Raw genomic sequence first — 16267 nt, 5'->3', positions numbered from 1 at the left:
CTGTTCGTCCATGATCCTCATCTTTGGTCCTGATCACTAATATTCAATTGCTGGTTTTTGATATTGACCTTTGACCCTGATCACTGCCCTTTGAACCTTGCCTTTGTGTTTTGCTTTGATTGTGTAATCAGTATCAAAGGAATCAGGACAAAGGGGAAGAACCTTACCGTGCTAAAAAAAAATGTGTCTATCTTGATCCTGACTGCTCATTGCTTTGATCCTGGTATCACGACCAAATGAAACAGGATGAGAAGTAAAAGGTAAGACCAGAATCTAAGGTATAAGGATTAAAGATGAAAGCTTAAGGACTAAAAGCAGGATCCACATGATGTGTTGTGAAAGTGTAGGAACACGGACCCACAACAGGGGGCGCAATGAACGGACAATGGAGGAAGATAAATAACAAGGTTTACTATTGTGAAACAAGCACAATAAGTACAACAATCACAATTTGGGGTCGAATTTGCTGGTGTCGTGTGGGCAGGCTCGAAGGTAGGAGACGCCCGTCTCAGTCGAACCGGAACCACCCCGATCTCCTCTGCCACCGAACCCTGGAAATACTGGAACCGCCAAGTCCCGAATTCCCAGGTGGCCACTGCCTCCGCTCGTCGGATCCGGTACTGCTGGCAGGAGAGAGCAACAACACACAGGTGTGATGCGACAGCACCCAGTAACGAAGAGGGGAGAAGCCGCCTCCACCTCTTGTCAATGCACAACAGGAAGGTGAGTACTTATCCAAGCAATATAGCTTTTAGCAGTCAACAATCCTGAAAAGGTTTAACAAATGATTAGCTGGTTAATCAGAATAAGAATGCAGAGATACTACCTCAGTCTTAGGCGATATCTCGGCACTGAGGTGGAGACGCCGTCCTCCTGATATACCTTGGTGCCGAGTAGAAACAGTTGTGTCCAATAATGGGTGACAGCTGTCACCCTGGCTGCTCATCTCAGGTGGCGACGCCCTCTGGTGCCTGGAGCCCGCACTCCAGGCAGGGCGCCCTCTGGTGGTGGTGGGCCAGCAGTACCTCCTCTTCAGCGGCCCACACAACAGGACCCCCCCCTCAACGGGCGCCTCCTGGCGCACGACCGGGCTTGTCCGGATGGCGACGGTAGAAGTCGGCCAGGAGGGCCGGGTCCAGGATGAAGCTCCTCTTCACCCAGGAGCGTTCTTCGGGGCCGTACCCCTCCCAGTCCACCAGGTACTGAAGACCCCGACCCATTCGACGGACATCGAGGAGCCGACGCACGGTCCAAGCCGGTTCCCCGTCGATGATCCGGGCAGGAGGTGGTGCCGGACCCAGGGTGCAGAGGGGTGAGGTGTGATGGGGCTTTATCCGGGAGACGTGGAATACTGGGTGAATCCGCAGCGAGGCCGGCAACTGAAGCCTCACTGCGGCGGGATTGATGATTTTGAGGACCTTGAAGGGGCCGATGTATCGGTCTTGGAGCTTGGGGGAGTCCACTTGAAGGGGAATGTCCTTGGTGGACAACCATACCTCCTGCCCAGGACGATACGTGGGAGCCGGGGCCCGCCGCCGGTCTGCATGTGTCTTCGCTCTCGTCCGGGCCTTCAACAAGGCAGAGCGGGCGGCACGCCACACCCGACGGCACCTCCGTAGGTGGGCCTGGACCGAGGGCACACCGACCTCTCCCTCGACCACCGGAAACAAGGGGGGCTGATACCCCAAGCACACCTCAAACGGGGAGAGGCCGGTGGCTGATGACACTTGGCTGTTGTGAGCGTACTCGATCCAGGCCAGGTGGGTACTCCAGGCCGTCGGGTGCGCGGCTGTCACACAGCGTAGTGTCTGCTCCAAGTCCTGGTTCGCCCGCTCTGCTTGCCCGTTGGTCTGGGGATGATACCCAGACGAGAGGCTGACCGTGGCCCCCAGTTCCCGGCAGAAGCTCCTCCAGACGTGTGAGGTGAACTGGGGACCGCGATCGGAGACGATGTCTGATGGTAAACCATGCAGACGGACGACGTGGTGGACCAGGAGGTCCGCTGTCTCCTGGGCCGTTGGAAGCTTCGGGAGGGCCACGAAGTGGGCCGCCTTGGAGAAACGGTCCACTATCGTGAGGACGACGGTGTTTCCCTGGGACGGCGGGAGACCCGTGACGAAGTCCAGGCCGATGTGGGACCAGGGGCGATGAGGCACGGGCAGTGGCTGTAGCTGCCCTGAGGTCTTCTGGTGGTTGGCCTTGCCCCTGGCGCAGGTGGTACAGGCCTGGACGTAATCCCGGACATCGGCCTCCAGGGATGCCCACCAGAAGCGTTGCCGGACGACTGTCACGGTCCTTCGCACCCCCGGGTGACAGGAGAGCTTAGAACCGTGACAGAAGTCTAGGACTGCGGCCCTGGCCTCTGGTGGGACGTATAGTTTGTTCTTTGGTCCGTTTCCGGGGTCCGGGACACGGGTCAGGGCCTCCCGGACGGTCTTCTCCACGTCCCAGGTGAGGGCGGCCACGATAGCGGACTCCGGGATGATGGGATCCGGGGGATCCGACGGTTCCGTTTTGACCTCATCTTCGTGCACCCGGGACAATGCATCCGATCTCTGGTTCTTGGTCCCGGGGCGGTAGGTAATCCGGAAGTCAAAACGGCCAAAGAACAGTGACCAGCGGGCTTGCCTGGGGTTCAGACGCTTAGCGGTCCTGATGTACTCCAGGTTCCGATGGTCAGTGAAAACCGTGAATGGCACGGCTGTTCCCTCCAACAGATGTCTCCACTCTTCGAGGGCCTCTTTCACAGCAAGGAGTTCCCGATTGCCGACGTCATAGTTCCGTTCAGCGGGGGTCAACCTGCGGGAAAAATAGGCACACGGGTGAAGGACCTTATCGGTCTTCCCGCTCTGGGAGAGCACCGCTCCTATCCCTGAGTCCGAGGCATCCACTTCAACCACTAACTGGCGGCTAGGATCGGGCTGCACCAGAACTGGTGCAGACGAGAAGCGCCGTTTCAACTCCTTGAATGCGGCCTCGCACCGGTCCGACCAGGTGAAGGGAACTTTTGGAGAGGTCAGGGCTGTCAGGGGGCTAACTACCTGACTGTAGCCCTTGATGAACCTCCTATAGAAATTAGCAAAGCCGAGGAACTGTTGCAGCTTCCTACGGCTTGTGGGTTGGGGCCAGTCTCTCACCGCCGCAACCTTGGCCGGGTCCGGGGCGACGGAGTTAGAGGAGATGATAAACCCCAGGAAGGACAAAGAAGTGCGGTGGAACTCACACTTCTCGCCCTTCACAAACAGACGGTTCTCCAACAACCGCTGCAGGACCTGATGGACATGCTGGACATGAGTCTCAGGATCCGGAGAAAAGATGAGTATATCGTCTAGATATACGAAGACGAACCGGTGCAGGAAGTCCCGCAAGACATCGTTTACCAACGCTTGGAAGGTCGCGGGAGCATTAGTGAGACCGAACGGCATGACCAGGTACTCAAAATGACCCAAGGGGGTGTTAAATGCCGTCTTCCATTCGTCTCCCTTCCGAATCCGAACCAAATGGTACGCGTTCCTAAGATCCAGCTTGGTGAAGATTCTGGCTCCATGCAAGGGGGTGAACACTGAATCCAACAAGGGCAACGGGTATCGGTTGCGAACCGTGATCTCGTTCAACCCCCTGTAATCAATGCATGGACGAAGTCCGCCATCTTTTTTACCCACAAAAAAGAAACCAGCGCCCATCGGTGAGGTGGAATTCCGGATCAACCCGGCGGCTAATGAGTCCCGGATGTAGGTCTCCATTGATTCGCGTTCCGGCCGTGAGAGGTTGTACAGCCTACTGGACGGGAACTCACTGCCTGGAACCAAATCAATGGCACAATCGTACGGGCGGTGGGGAGGAAGCGTGAGAGCCAGATCCTTGCTGAACACGTCCGCAAGGTCATGGTACTCCGCTGGCACCGCCTTCAGATTGGGCGGGACTCGGACCTCCTCCTTAGCTTGGGAGCCGGGAGGAACCGAGGAACCGAGACACTCCCGATGGCAGGTTTCGCTCCACTGAACCACCACCCCGGACGGCCAATCAATCCGGGGATTGTGCTTAAGCATCCATGGAAACCCTAAAACCACACGGGAGGTGGCCTGAGTCACGAAGAACTCGATCACCTCCCGGTGGTTGCCTGACACTACCAGAGTTACTGGAGGTGTCTTGTGTGTGATTGGTGGGAGTAGGGAGCCATCTAGTGCTCGAACCTGCACAGGCGAGGTAAGAGCCACCAGAGGGAGCCCTATCTCCCTGGCCCATCTACTGTCAAGCAGATTCCCCTCAGAGCCCGTGTCCACCAGTGCTGGGGCCTTCAGGGTCGAATCCTCAAACAGGATCGTGACTGGGAGTCGTGTAGCAATGTGGGTGTGTCCCACGTGAATGTTTTGGCCCACCCCTGGCCCAGTCTCTAGGGGCGGGCGTTGGAGTTTAACCGCTCGGGGCATTCGTTTGCCATATGCTCACTCGAGCCACAAACATAACAAGCTCCGTGGGCCCGCCTCCTTTGTGCTCCAGGTGCCCTAAATGTTGCCCTGCCCGTGTCCATAGCTTCGTCAGCAGGGGGAGCCGTAAGCGCACGGAGCGCCGGAACAGAGGAGCGTGGGGACGGCGGAACTCGATCGGACCCGGAAGGGAGAGGGACGACCCGTGCCTGGCCACGCCCTTCGCCTCGTTCCCGACGGCGTTCTTCTAACCGGTTGTCAAGCCGTATGACTAGATCAATGAGCCCATCTAGATCCCGCGGTTCGTCCTTAGCCACCAGGTGCTCTTTTAGGACCAGAGACAGTCCGTTTACAAAGGCAGCGCGGAGGGCAGTGCTATTCCAGCCGGATCTCGCAGCCGCGATGCGGAAGGCGACTGCATAGGCAGCTGCGCTCCGACGTCCCTGTCGTATGGACAGTAATGCGGTTGAAGCGGACTCTCCTCTGTTGGGATGATCGAACACCGTTCTGAGCTCCCGTACAAACCCGTCGTATGACTGAAGGAGCCGTGAGTTCTGCTCCCAGAGCGCTGTAGCCCAAGCGCGTGCCTCCCCGCGAAGCAGATTTATCACATAAGCTACCCTGCTAGCATCAGTTGCGTACATCACGGGACGCTGAGCGAAGACGAGCGAACATTGCATAAGAAAGTCCGCGCACGTCTCCACACAGCCTCCGTACGGTTCTGGAGGGCTTATGTAGGCTTCTGGGGACGGAAGAAGGGACCGTTGAACGACCAGAGGAACGTTGCTTTCGCGCGCAGGGTCCTCAGGAGGGAGAGCCGCAGCGGCGCCCGAAGGGCGCGCCTCCACTTGTGCGGCGAGAGCCTCCACCCTGCGGTTTAGGAGTACGTGCTGCTCGGTCATTAAGTCGATCCGAGAGGTGAAAGCGGTGAGGATCCGCTGCAACTCACCGATTACCCCTCCCGAAGCCTCCGCCGCGCCTTGGTCTTCCATTGGCCGTTCAACAGCCGGTTGACGCCCCTCGGGGTCCATGACGCTGGCCGAGATATCCTGTTGTGAAAGTGTAGGAACACGGACCCACAACAGGGGGCGCAATGAACGGACAATGGAGGAAGATAAATAACAAGGTTTACTATTGTGAAACAAGCACAATAAGTACAACAATCACAATTTGGGGTCGAATTTGCTGGTGTCGTGTGGGCAGGCTCGAAGGTAGGAGACGCCCGTCTCAGTCGAACCGGAACCACCCCGATCTCCTCTGCCACCGAACCCTGGAAATACTGGAACCGCCAAGTCCCGAATTCCCAGGTGGCCACTGCCTCCGCTCGTCGGATCCGGTACTGCTGGCAGGAGAGAGCAACAACACACAGGTGTGATGCGACAGCACCCAGTAACGAAGAGGGGAGAAGCCGCCTCCACCTCTTGTCAATGCACAACAGGAAGGTGAGTACTTATCCAAGCAATATAGCTTTTAGCAGTCAACAATCCTGAAAAGGTTTAACAAATGATTAGCTGGTTAATCAGAATAAGAATGCAGAGATACTACCTCAGTCTTAGGCGATATCTCGGCACTGAGGTGGAGACGCCGTCCTCCTGATATACCTTGGTGCCGAGTAGAAACAGCTGTGTCCAATAATGGGTGACAGCTGTCACCCTGGCTGCTCATCTCAGGTGGCGACGCCCTCTGGTGCCTGGAGCCCGCACTCCAGGCAGGGCGCCCTCTGGTGGTGGTGGGCCAGCAGTACCTCCTCTTCAGCGGCCCACACAACATGATGGTTGAGATCAAAGGAGTCAGGATCAAAGTTAAAAAGCAGGACGTGGATAAAATGAATCACAATTAAAGCTCAATGGCAATATCCATACCTCCTTAATTTACATCACAATGTAATCAATTTCTTCTGCACCAAATTTGATTGAACTCTGCTCCTGTTCTTATATGATTCTGACATACAGACAGAAATGGCAACAAACACATAACCTCCTCTGCGGAGGTAATAAACTCCTGTATCAGCTTGCAGATGATCACCAAAATAGATTGGATCTTTTCCTCCCAACCAATATATCTTCTGACGCCAACTGAAAATATACACCTCTAATCTCAGTCATAATCCCCATAACAACCAAACACAAGCAAAAACAACTTCAATGGCCAAAGTAATGAATGAAACAGTCATTTTTTTAAATTATGTCATAGTCCACAGAGAAAACACACCCAAAAGTATGTCAAAAACCACATTTACACAGACATGACCAAATCACACACACACACACACACACACACACACACACACAGGAACAGCTTCCAAAAGTCTGCCAGAGCAAAAGCCAAGAATCCCTGGGTAGAGTTATGATGAGGAGTTATGACTCACTATCCAGATGGGATAAATTAATCCTCCATCTGAATACAACATTAAATAAGTGTGTGAAAATGGTGGAGGAATAACACAGGTTAGCACAATGGGATGTCCTACTTTTTCTTCTTCTCTTGGATGAAGCCGTCTAGTTTTTTGGGCCAAGTAGAACAAAGACGCGCCCATGAACTTGCCCCTAAATCTTTGTCCAAATATTCAAGTGCACAGCAGGATGTTCTAAACTCATCCAGGACTCCTCTGACTTTTGAATTTAAGAACCAATTTCTGAAATTCCGTGCTCTCTTTTGCCAGACATTCTTCAGCGTTCCCCTGGAGGAGCCACTTGGCAGCAGAATCATTTTCCCATCAGCCCAAGCTGCAGTTCTACCAATCAGTACTGGGTTTACAGTTGGGAATTCTAAAGGATCTCTCAGTCTGGTGTATAGACACAGACCAGAGTAAGACACTATGAAATAATAAGCACACAGAATGTTTAAATAATGCCACGCAAATTTTTCCAATGGTAAACAACCAACTATGTCACAAACCCCAACTCACAAAATTATTCACAACATCCAAACATTATCCAAATATAATCGCTTTTCATATATGTTACAGAAATATAGCGAGGACTAGTTTCTTCTCAATCAAAACAAGAATTTCCCACTATTTTCAGGAAAAAAATGATATTCTCTATATCACATATAGTTACCTACAAACCAGTGTAGGGGTGTGCCATTAGTTTTTCGATAACTGCAGTCAGCCGCAATTCCGCATCCGGTTGCGTTGTAACCCGTGCTGTGGCCAGAAAGGGCTTCCTGGTCTAGCCAGCTGCAAACTGCTTCGTTTGTGTGTAAATACAGTAGAACCTCTTTGTCATATATATATGTAAAAGCTAGTGAGAAATAAACACTTCTAAAATGGGAAATGCTGTTTTTGTAACCTGATAACACCTCTGGAGTGATTTACAAGACAGAATCTTAATGATTAATGTAAATAACAACAAATGTATAATAATTGTATATGACACCAATTAAACAACTGAAAATTATAAAGAACACAATGCTCATACGGCCGAGCGTATTTTAGCATTGCATTATTTTTTGAATTGCACAACTTTCACTGTGATTTGATATGAAAGGACTTCAGAGATAACACACGTCAGAGTTGCAGTACTGCAATCAGAAGGTAACATGTAGAAATAAAGCGTAGTTGTCAGGTGCTGTGAAGCTAAAGTGTTCATTGCATGAAATTGACTGCTAAAAATGTTGATGACGCAATGCCTTCTGGGTGGATTTTTGCAGATACACGATATGGAGAGTTGGAGTAAACAGAAACTTTAAATATCTGAGTAATTTCAGCGTTAAACCTATGCTCCAGCCTCAGTGATCACTGAGATCTTACTGGGTGGAGGATTTTATGGTTTTGGCTGTTACCATAGTAACAATGCAATTTTCTAATGTGTATTTTGTCCCATAAACTATTTTACCAACAATTTGGTTTTACGGCTGTTATAATCAAAATAAGATTTAAATTTTGCTATTGCATATAAAAATCTATTTAAAAAACTGTTTATCTCAGATAAAACAGCTAGTCTATATATAATGCATGGACTGAAATGCAAAGTGCAGGTCTATTTGGAAAATAGTCAATTCCTTTTTGTTACCTAGACCTCATATATGCCCCCCCCCACCCCCCACCCCACCCCAGCAGAAAAGGAAATATTAAAGCTAATTTGAGAGACTGGTGCAACTTTGGCATGAAAAATTGGTTTATTTTAAAGAATTTTAGTCAACAGACTTTTGTTTAATGTGGCTCATCAATTCCACTTAGTGCGGCACTGCAGTAGTAAAACTAGGACACTCAGAGTAGTATTGATTGAATGATGTTTTAGTTGTTAAAAAACATTAATTCTCATTATTAGTATTATTATTAAGTGAAAAAAATGTCTTCAAAAGTGGACCTTTACTCTAAGGTAGAGGGGAGGTAGGGAGAGCATTCATCCCCTCACCCCTCTGGCTACGCACCTGTACATCTCTGTTACTCAGAGAAAAACAGACGCAAAGATGTTTATTTTTTTGGAAATCAATACCTGATTAGCCAGTAAGACGGGCTTTTAACATGCACCTTTCATCAGAAACACGTGGTACGTGTTTGAAGGAGAATGAAATGTGTTTTTAAAACTTGCCTCACTGCAGCACTGACTGTGACACTGACATGGGCTGTATTAAACAGAGCGAGACTGATGTGCCTTGTTGATCATCTCAGCTTCAAATCTGAGAAGCTGAGATGTCAAAATTTTCTCTTCATTAGTTTAAATGTTTGATTATTACAGGTATTGATCAGCTATCATTTCAAAACAAAAAATAATCCATCTATCCAATTTATATAGCTGCTTTCTCCAAATAAAGGGTCACGGGGTGGAGTCTATCCCAGCAGTCATAGGGCGTGAGGCGGCGTGCACACTGAGCAGGATGCCAGTCTGTCGCAAGGCAAACTAAAAATAATGATACATCACATTTTCTGATGCATAATTTTGAAGACCTTGCTACAAAAAAATAACTTTTCTGTCCAAAACAATAGTACACAAAGTGTTTTTTTTTAATTGCTGGTATGAAACTATGACTCAGAAGATGAGCAACATTCTACTGGGAAACTCCATACAGGAAGTGTGTGTGGGTTATGTGGGAATGTGCAAGAGTGGTTTAGTTTCTGAAGGCACATTATCTGCTCCCCCATATCCATAATATTCATGTTCGTGTGCTGGTGATGACTCTCACTGTGACGGTGACGTGCACCAAAGTGATCTAGTTTAAGCACAGCAGAACGTTGAAGAGAGATGCTGAATTACAGTCGTGACACGGCAGCAGGAAATTCCTTAGGTAAGGAGGTGGGGGTGGGCGGTGCACGTGCGGGGCTTCAAACACAGTTATACAACTCACACGCTCTCTTCCCGTCTTTTGAACATCCCACTTCTGTGCATCGCCATGACTCTGAACACCTGGACAACACATGAGCACCAGCTCTCTCTGAAACACCCTCCTGCTACTAATACAGTATTTTAGTGCAGCAAATAACTGAAACAATCCTTAACTTGGTGATACAAGCATCAGATTTGGCATGAATGTTCTCATAAATCAATGTTTGAGAAAAAAGTGCTGCGCTCACAAAACCGACTCATTGGATGAACTCAGTTCAATTATGTGCAGGATTTCCATCTATTAAATATATGTAGTCCCCAACTCAGATAAGGCACATCCATGCAAGATAATTTAAATTTAGTTGGGGGTGACATATTTATTAGATGGAAATCCTGCTCATAATTGAATTGAGTTGGGGTTTTTTTGAGTGTGGCCACTTGAAAATCCAATATGGTGGCCAGGTAGGGGTCAATGAAGAATTACACATAAATGCTCCAATCATATTGAAAGGTATAACACAGTATTTGCCTGATCATTAATATTCCAAAAAGGTATAGTTTGGACTATCTAAAACTGAATGTTCTGAAGTTATAGAGCAACAACAGCAAGAATGGTGACAAAGGTCACTTTCAGTTTGTACAGGGATCAAAGGTTAAAGCTGCTCATATTTTGGTAAAACGTGGTGCAAATTATTGATTGAACTAGTTGGATTAATACACTGAATAGTTTTGACCGTGTTGAATGACTGGTTTGCAAAGTAAAAGTCAAACAATGTCTGACATGTGAGATATGTTACCCTGTAACGTGACAACTAAGCATGGCAGATGGTGCAAACTATTCTTTTTTGAAAACCCTATTAACTCAACCAATAATTTGCATCACATTTTACAAAAATTAGAGCAACTTTAACTTTTGACCCCTGTACAAACTGAAACTGACCTTTGTCACCATTCTTGCTGTTTATGATCTGACAATACTGTGTTATACTTTTCAATATGATTGGAGCATTTCTAAATTTTGACCCCTGTGTAATTAATTCTTCACTGACCCCTACCCAGCCACCATACTGGATTTTCAAGTGGCCAGCACCTTTTTTTTCCCCACAAACACTGATTTATAAAGAACATTCATGCCAAATCTGATACTTGTATCACCAAGTGAACAATTCTGGCCAAAAGTCATACTTATCTGCTCCACTATTTCTTACACCACTGAATCCCAAAAAGCAGGAGCAGCTGTGATGAAAAATGCAAACTGCAACAAAAACCTGTCAGCTGATCTCACAAAACTGTATTTGTTGAACCAATGTTGCATTAATTTCCTGACAGCGCTACCAAAGACCAAAGAGATCCAGATGTCCTGCTGCAGGCGGTGACATGCAGATACAAAAGTATTTCTCTGAGGATGGACATTCCTCTTCATCTCTGATTCTCTTTGTTGTTGTTTTTTGTTGTTGTTGTTGTTTTTATTAACCAAAAGTGTGGAGTACAATGTCAGTAACAGGACTCCATATGGGGTTAGAATTATTTGAAAACAGGAACCAAATGAACTAGTCTATTTCCTGAACTATTCATAAAGAGACGTTTCAATGAAGTGTATAGTTTTTGCAGTCACCATATCACTGTTGCAAGTGTTACTCAAAAACCTGATGCCAACCCTTTCAAATCAAAAGACTCAGTCAGGTCAGGTGTGTTTTAGTGCATGGTATATAAACACCTTAGGTCCTGGATGGAGACCACCCAGGCAGACAACCACTCCATCCCCACCTCTTTAAAGTAACCAACTACCTGCTGCATTCCCCCACAACACAAGAAAGTGGGGTTTTTTTTAAAGTAGTTTTAGTTGAATACTTGCATTTCCTTATATTTTCACACCACCGATTTTGTTTCATACCTCTGAATTTTTTTGCAACACTCTTGACACAAATCTAATTCCATAACGGTACTCTCCTTTCCTACATCTCGGGGGAAAAATTGCACCCTTATTCATCTATGGCAAAGTTATCCTATTTCCCAGACTACAAGTCAGGGTTTGTTAGGTTTTTTTTTTAGCTACATGTTTGGCTAGTCCTGCAACATATATGTTGAAGCAACAAATATGGAAAACAAATATGGAAAAAAAAAATGCTGTATTATCATCTATTGCCACACATGTGACAAGCTGGTCCTGTATACTGATTTGAATGAGATACTGTCTGACCCATACTCCAAAGAAGATGACGGTGGTAAACAACCATAAAGCTGGATGCCAACCTCCATAAAACAAGAAGGAGAAGATCTGAATTAGAAGGATGTGTTGAGTCTTCAACAATGAATGAAATTAATAATCCATGCTCTCAAACTGAAAGACCATGGTCTTGAATTTTAAAAAAGGAATAACCTTCATATTACTCATTACTCCGCTTGTTTGGACTTTGTGGGACAGTCAGAACACCAGAGAGCTAGGCTATGGTAAAGCTAACAATACTTTTTTTAAAATGTGTGAAGTAAGTCCTTTCAGCTGCTCCCTTGTTTGCACTCAGGGTCACCACAGCAGATTCAAGGTAGGGCTGCATGTTGAACTGGCACAAGTTTTACACCGGATGCCCTTCCTGATGCAACTCCACATTACATGGAGAAATGTGGCAGGGTTGGGGTTTGAAACCAGAACCTTCGACACTGACTTCAAGCATGCTAACCACTTGGCCACCACCCTTGCAATGTTTTAAAAATGTATAAGATTTTCAAAACATTTAATTACATTTAGGAAGGTAAACATGCACAGGTTTAGCTCTGAACAAATGTTCTTGTCTGCTCAGTAATGACAATACGCAGTTTAGTCTTGAGTTCTTTGTGCCCCATACAATGATATGAATAAACCCATTAACTGCTGCTCGCTAACACAGTGTTTGCATTATACATAATCAGTGTTGACACAGTAAATTTTAAATGTTACTTTATTAGTTACTTTTTACAGGTACATTTTACACTTACTTTATACAGTTACTTCATTAGCAGCTGCAAAGTAGGCAGCTGCTAAATGTAATTAATAAAGTAACTATCTAATTTGGTTATTTTTAAAATTGATTAGTCAGACAAGTAACTTTGCTGATTAGTTACTTTGCTGATTACTTAATCTTAAGAGTAACCAAGTCAGATTACTAGTTACCTTATTAGTTACATTACTTATTAGTTACAAGTTGTCGGCAGCTGCTAGTAAAGTAACTGCATAAAGCTGCTAATTATGTAACTGCATAAAGGAACAAAAACATTACTTTTCAAGGCAGAGGTCAAAACAGTACGTGCATGTGCTAGTTTGTGCACGTATGATTCGAGCGGTGCACGTAATTTTATAATGCACTAGCACTGGTGCAAGTAACTTTACCCAGGTTTTATCAAATATAAGCACCAGTAGAATGAACCAATAAAGGAATAAATAAATAAATAAATAATAAATTAATAAATAAATAAAAAACAATTTCCAGTGTGTTGTCTTCATCTTCCCTGCATTTTATGACTCTCACACACGGAGCAAGTTGCTGTGCTCTATTTGTTGTGTTTGCGCACACATGTAAACAAAGAAAAAACTGGCCGCCGCTGTGGTTCTTCTCTCTCTCTCTGCCCTCAAACTCTGTCATCATTGTGTTATAAACCAGTCACCATTTGTTTTATTATACATCTGTGTAGTTCATAAAATTATCTTCATGGACAATTAGTTTGCGCGTGCACGTGAAAAAAAAAGTGGCTGCCGCTGCGGTTCCTTTACGGAACCCGGGAGAGGTCACTTAAAGTGATAATTTTTTCTGGCCATGATAATTTGTGCGTTTTCCTTTAATTGAGCCCACAAATTAATAAAATGTGCTCTCAAATTAATAAAAGATTTGCACGTTTTCCTGGCTGTGATAATTCGTGCGCACGTTTTCCTTTAATTGAGCCCTCGAATTAATAAAACGTGCGCACGTTTTCCTTTCGTCCAAAATGAACTCCATAATATGACCTAAATTGTCATCCTCACGACGGGGAGACGCTTCGCCCTCAGCATCCTTTTTAATTTGCTTAAACTCCAGATGATGCCATGCTGGGTAGCTGAAGTTCTCTGTAGGTCCTTGTACGCCCAAACCATCATGATATACCCTGACCAGATCCATTTCTAATGGGGAAATGTATTACACTGTCTCCTGGTTTGTTGGCTAATAGTCAACATTTATGTGTCAAGACAATATTGAATAATTGAGTGCATGTTTTACAAATTGTGGCCACGTTTAAGTAGATCGTGCCCTTGTTTTACTCAAACAATGCTTAAAACGTGCGCACAATATCATAAAACGTGCGCACAATATCATAAAACGTGCGCACATTCTCTCCACATGCAAAACATTTTGCGATGACACTTCCAGGGCTCCGTAGTTCCTCGCTCTCTCTGCCCTCAACCTCTGTCATAATTGTGTTATAAACCAGTCACCATTTGTTTTATTATACATCTGTGTAGTTAATAAATAAAATAATCTTCACGGACGATTCGTTCGCGTGCGCACATTAAAAAAAAAAAGTGTCTGCCGCTGCTGCTGCTGCTCTCCCCTCAAACTCTCCCCAGAGAGGAAGAGTCTGACACATCAGAGGAGGAGTTTTAAGATTGATATAAGACTGACTTTTGGTTGTGCAAGTAACTTTTTTTTGGTGCAAGTAATTTTTTTGTTACTAGCACAAGTGCAAGTAGCTTAAAAAATGTATTTCGACCCCTGAAACTGTGGCAACACTGCACATAATGCACCAATTAAATTAATTTTGCTTATTGGCACATGAAGCAATTGCACCATTTTTTCAAAAATATACGTGACTTATAGGCCAGTGCAACAGGGTTTTTTTTGTTTTGTTTTCGGGTTTTTTCCCTTCATTATGTACTGTTGGATTGGTGCGACATGTAGCTCAGACAACATGGTAGCTTAGAGGAAACCAGGAATAACCATAAAGAAAATGACAAGCAGAACATTCGGAACCATGTAAAAGTACTCAATGTTACCCATTTCTAAAATATCCTAAGTACCAACTGACATGGTCAAAAATAGTCATAAGTGCATTTGTGAATCATATGCACAATCATGCATGACAGACTCACAAAAGAGCACTGAGGAATGTGCAAATACTGGTCTGAGAAATAATTTCATAAATAAAGAGGGGAAAAAAAAAACATTCTATCAAGTCACTGAAAGCTGAAAGGAGACAAAAGAGTAACATTGTTCAATCCGGGCAGACCTCACATTTTTCTGCAAGACAGCCAAGAACACAGACAATGATTCATTTTTTTAAAGCAGAGATGAAACAGATTGGAAAGGTGTTTGCTCTTGATTCCACACAAATCATAATGGGACAGAAACCGCCTCTAGGAGTGTGCAGTTTTATGGCAAAGACCATAAAGAAGGCAATCAGAATAATAAATGAAAGACAAAGAAAAGAAGAAAATGATCAAATGTGGTTGGGAATCAAGAACTGGCTCCATTTTTTTAGTGCACTGGAACTGTAGGCCTCATGCACTGTCCATTCCTCTTATAAATGTCTGCATGTTTCTCTCACAGTCCCACTTTGCAAAACCTCTTACACAAAGTCATGTTTGCCATGAATTCTGACATCACGGTGCCAAAGTCTACATCTACTAACAAGGAAACAGCGGCAATGACTCTGAAAACCTCTGCAGACCCACATTTTTCACAGAGAATGATCATCCCAAGTTAAGGGAACTGATACAGAACTGGATCAATAAAATAAATGATGACACAAATAGCAATAAAAAAATCTATTTCCATTCCTCAAAAAGTCCATACCCTCGCCATGATCCAGCTATCCTCTGTTGGCATTTTCCTTTTAGCTTTGCTTTCAGTGTCAAGTTATTCCTTTGATCTTTACTTGGATCCTCAATGCTAACCTCTAAGCCGGATCACTCATCTTTGAGCACTGGCCATTGATCCTGATCACTCACCTGTTTCTGATTGCTTACCTTTGACCCCATTTAAAGTACTCATCTCTGAGGACTGACCTTTGATTCTAACCTTTGACCCCCAACTTTGATCCTGATTCCTGACATCTGGTCACTCATGTCTGATCACTAAACTTTTGATCCTGGTTACTGACTTTGTACTCTCATTACTGACATCTAATCCTCAATCAATCAATCAATTTTTTTTTATATAGCGCCAAATCACAACAAACAGTTGCCCCAAGGCGCTTTATATTGTAAGGCAAGGCCATACAATAATTATGTAAAACCCCAACGGTCAAAACGACCCCCTGTGAGCAAGCACTTGGCTACAGTGGGAAGGAAAAACTCCCTTTTAACAGGAAGAAACCTCCAGCAGAATCAGGCTCAGGGAGGGGCAGTCTTCTGCTGGGACTGGTTGGGGCTGAGGGAGAGAACCAAGAAAAAGACATGCTGTGGAGGGGAGCAGAGATCGATCACTAATGATTAAATGCAGAGTGGTGCATACAGAGCAAAAAGAGAAAGAAACAGTGCATCATGGGAACCCCCCAGCAGTCTACGTCTATAGCAGCATAACTAAGGGATGGTTCAGGGTCACCTGATCCAGCCCTAACTATAAG

General features: G+C 45.7%; 1 protein-coding gene and 1 long non-coding RNA gene across 2 annotated transcripts in view; one reads left to right on the top strand and one right to left on the bottom strand.

Moving 5' to 3' along the window:
* The window catches only part of limd1a (LIM domains containing 1a), a 65472-nt gene that overhangs the window by 43841 nt on the left and 5364 nt on the right, over nt 1–16267 (bottom strand). The gene's annotated exons all lie outside the window — the stretch shown is intronic.
* LOC117514635 lies at nt 197–6248 on the top strand. The gene is made up of 2 exons (XR_004561914.1): nt 197–332; nt 6218–6248. It is a non-coding gene; the product is annotated as an uncharacterized LOC117514635 (long non-coding RNA).

The sequence above is a fragment of the Thalassophryne amazonica genome, chromosome 7, assembly GCF_902500255.1.
Source record: "Thalassophryne amazonica chromosome 7, fThaAma1.1, whole genome shotgun sequence".
In the NCBI taxonomy this organism is placed as follows: Eukaryota; Metazoa; Chordata; class Actinopteri; order Batrachoidiformes; family Batrachoididae; genus Thalassophryne; species Thalassophryne amazonica.
This window is presented reverse-complemented; position numbering and strand designations above follow the sequence as displayed.